This window comes from Octodon degus, unplaced genomic scaffold (genome assembly GCF_000260255.1).
Source record: "Octodon degus isolate 3935 unplaced genomic scaffold, OctDeg1.0 scaffold00317, whole genome shotgun sequence".
In the NCBI taxonomy this organism is placed as follows: domain Eukaryota; kingdom Metazoa; phylum Chordata; class Mammalia; order Rodentia; family Octodontidae; genus Octodon; species Octodon degus.
In genome coordinates this window covers 212,516-216,541 of record NW_004524893.1, presented here as the reverse complement: position 1 = coordinate 216,541, position 4,026 = coordinate 212,516, and the positions used below count along the sequence as shown (strand labels likewise).

At 42.1% G+C, this 4,026-nt stretch overlaps 1 pseudogene; it reads left to right on the top strand.

The window, feature by feature from the left end:
- The first annotated feature begins 1,912 nt into the window (after positions 1-1,912).
- LOC101565223 lies at positions 1,913-2,897 on the top strand (annotated as a pseudogene).
- The last annotated feature ends 1,129 nt before the right edge of the window (positions 2,898-4,026 follow it).

Sequence of the window (4,026 nt, the reverse complement as noted above, 5' to 3'; positions counted from 1 at the left end):
TATCTGTGTATTCAAAGTGGTTAGGATAGATATATAGTTACATTCTGTTAATGAATAGAATGATTTGTTCTAATGGTGTTTGTAAATAGGATCTCAAGTCTGCATCTTGTACAGCAATTAACCACTAAGAAGAATGTAAGCAGTGTGTTAGTTATTGAAACTGTCCTAGCAATTTGATTTGAAACTGTCTCATTGCTATTTGTTTATCAATAAAATTATGGGAAAAAATGAAGTAAAGCCATGCTATTATGTTGAGCTGTAGGGGACTCAGGTTAGCAATTTCTGACATTGCCAGTCAAGCAGAAGACCCAATACTATTATGGACTACTTAACTCTTTTAGATTATTTTGCTGAGTTAACACACCTATAATATTCAAATAACAGAACTTAACAAAAAAAGTTTATACAGATGAATGTCCATTTTGTATCTGTGTATTCAAAGTGGTTAGGATAGATATATAGTTACATTGTCTTAATGAATAGGGTGATTTGTTCTAATGGTGTCTGTAAATAGGATATCATGTCCGCATCTTGTATAGCAATTAACCACTAGGAAGAATATATGCAATGTGTTAATTATTGAAACTGTCCTAGCAATTTGATTTGAAACTGTCTCATTGCTATTTATCAATAAAATTATGGAAAAAAAATGAAAAAAAAAGATAGGGTCTGTCTTGGTGAATGTTCCATGTACCCTAACAAATGTGCATTCTGCCTTTGATGGGCACAACGTTCTACAAATGTCAGAAAATTGATTTTATCAATGTATGTTTACAGTATGTAATAATCACATTCATCGTGGGAGGTTGGTATAAATGTCATTTAAATCTTCATGGTGTGAATTTCTTCTATATATTTAATGGTTTTTATGTCTAATAGTTTTGTAAGTGACATAAGAAGTTCATGTCCACAACTGTAGTCATGAATTCCCCTGTTGCTCCTTTTAATTCTGTCAGTCTTTGCTTTTGTGTTGCTTCTCTGTTGACAGTGTGTTGATAGTGTGTGCTCTTGAGGGTTGTCATGTCTTCTTAGTTTGAGGTATTCTCAACTTCTTAAATTTTGTGTCTGCCACAAAATTTGGGGCATTCTCAGCAAGCATAACATTAAGTATATTTTCTGAGACATACTTTTTCCTTGGCTTCTAGGATTCCTAGAATGTAAAAGTTGTACCTTTTGGTATAATCCCAGTTTCCTGAAGTTCAATTCAACTTAAAATTAATCGTTTCTTTCAATTGTATAACTTGTACTGGTTTATCTGTAAGTTCTACTGCTCATTTTCTTTGTTATCTCTGTTCTGTTATTCTTTTCTGTCCCCATGCTGGCCTGCCTTGGTGTAGGCTATGGATTAAAACCTGTACAAAGGGCTGGAGGGATGGCTCAGTGGTCTAGAGCACCTACTTGAAACAGGCTTGGCAAAGCACAGGGACCTCGGTTCGTCCTCCAGCACCACGTGCCAGCCGGCCCCGCTCCCTGGTGGGCTGGGCTGGCCACACACACACACAATAAATAAATGTAATAAATAAAAATAAATAAATATTAAAAAAAAAAAAACCTGTACAAAGTGTTAGGCAAAATAAACCTGTCATGAGTAGCCCCAAAACGGCCGCCGCCGCGGAGACGGCAGGAGGCTGGGCTGATGGCGGAACCGCACTCGCTTCACTTAGCCCGCCGGTGCCTCCCCTCAGCGGTGGGGACTGGGGACAGGAAGCCAGGGCACCGTGCTCGGCAAAGCTTCCAGAGGGACTGAAGGAGTTGCGAAGCGCAATCTGATGACTCCGTGTTGGTTGATTGAAGACTGGGGTGCTTGCGAGCCAAACTGAGTGGTTCCTGATTTTTCTGATACACATCTTGAGGGATAGCGATTAGTTCTTTGTGTCAAGGAAGCTTGGAAATAAAATGAAAATGGAAAAAAATGAACGTGCAGTGCAATAGTGTGGCTGATAATAATTTTAAAGAAGATCACTCCGGAAAGCTAATCAAGTTTAAACCTCCATTGTACAAACAATGATAGCAGTTTGTGAGAGATATAGTGGATCGACACAAACCCAAAAGGTTGCAGACCTGGGATGTAGTGATACTAAGGCTGCTAAAAATCTACTCATGTATCCAACAGCTTGTTGGAGCAGACATTAATGAAGAAAAATTACAATCCAATGGACATCACTTGTGTCCCTGTTTTGGGGAGTTCATAAAACTCCAGAGTCTGGATTTGACTGTTACTTTGTATCGTGGCTCTGTTGAGGAGAGACTCTCATTTGCTTGGATTTGACTTGATAACGTGCATTGAGGTAATAGAACATTTGGATTCAGACCATCTGGCCAGATTTCCTGGTGTTATTTGGGTACCTGTCTCCAGCCATGGCTGTGATCAGCACAACGAATTCTGAATTCAACCCGGTTTCTCACAGTGCCCCTTAGAGATGCAGACCATAAATTTGAGTGGAACAGAACGGAATTTCAGACCTGGGCTTTCGGAGTGGCAAATCGTTACAGTTACTCTGGGGGTTCACTGGAGTAGGTCAGCCGCCTGTCGCCTGTCGGTGCTGAGCATGTGGAATTCTGCACCCAGATAGGTGTCTTCCGGAAAAACAACAAAGAGACAGCTGGGCCGTGTGTTCCAGAGCAGTGCGCACGTTTATAAAGCTGTTTATACAACCACCTACCCAAGTTTACAGCAGGAAAATGTGCTGTAATTCGAACTGGTCAGAGAAGTGTTGTTACAAGTGGAGTGCTTGAGACTGCAGCACCTGAGAAAGCTTCGGGAACAGAAGAGGGAATCAGGCACTGGGCCAACGGGCCCATTTGTGGCCCCCAACCTGATGTTGGGGGCCATCTTCATAGAGGCTGAAAAAGCCAGGATAGAGAATGCTTGGGACTATGAACCTGAAGATACTTGAGTCTGCCATATTGCCGAAACTGAAGTCTCCGTGACAGTTGAGCTCACTTAGGGCTTAAACCTTTTCTTTTGGTGTAGTCTTACTGAAGTGACATTTAAGAAGTTTTTACACAAGCCACTCCTGAACTGGGGGAGACACGACTGCCATGCAGCCAGATTGCTCTTTACCTGAGAAAGGTATTGGGGCTTAATTAAAAGCAGTGCACTTTTTCACTTGGAAATTTTCTTTGATGTTGTCTCAAGAATGAAGAAATTGGATATGATGATGTGTAATTTGAATATACCCATATTTTTGATGTTAGAGTCATGTGTTGAATGATATTAAAAACACTCAGAAGTGCAAAAAAATAAATAAAGCTCTCCTTTAAGCTGTAGATATTGAGTATTGTGTCTCAGTGCTGAAGAAAGTGACTAAGACAGACAGAAACCCACAGGGAGGAGGAAGGACAGAAGAGAGCCGTTATCCTTTCTTTTTTTTTTTTGAAACTCAGGTCTCCATTTCCTTTTATTTTTAAAGTAATTTGGTTTTGTACAATGTATTATTACACATACCTGTGCATGCACTTGCATGTGTGTGCACAACACAGAGGATTTGAGAAACAGATAGAGAAATGAGAGAGCTTTCCAAACAGAAGCTTTTCTTCTTACAAAGTTCAAAGTAGATTACGCTAACGTGCTTTTTTAGTCATTACACAATGTATAACATGATCTATCCCAGAGCGCAGGCCCTGCAAGTGAGTGAGATGACCCAGGGCCTTCTGGATCCTGAACATACCCAGAGCACAGGCCTGGAGAGTGAGTGAGATGACCCAGGCTGCGAGATCCTGAACAGACCCAGAGTGTAGGCCCGGCGAGTGAGTGAGATGACCCAGGGCCGCGGGATCCTGAACAGACCCAGAGCGCAGGCCTGGTGAGTGAGTGAGACGACTAGGGGCTGCGGGATCCTGAACAGACCCAGAGTGCAGGCAGGGGAGTGAGTGAGATGACTAGGGGCCGCAGGATCCTGAACAGACCCAGAGCGCAGGCCCAGCATGGAACCCTTCAGCAGAACTCCCTGCAAAGAGGCTAGAGGCAAGACCCACCCAGCTGATTCAGGAGCAGAACATCTTGCCAGAGAGACACAAAGGGTT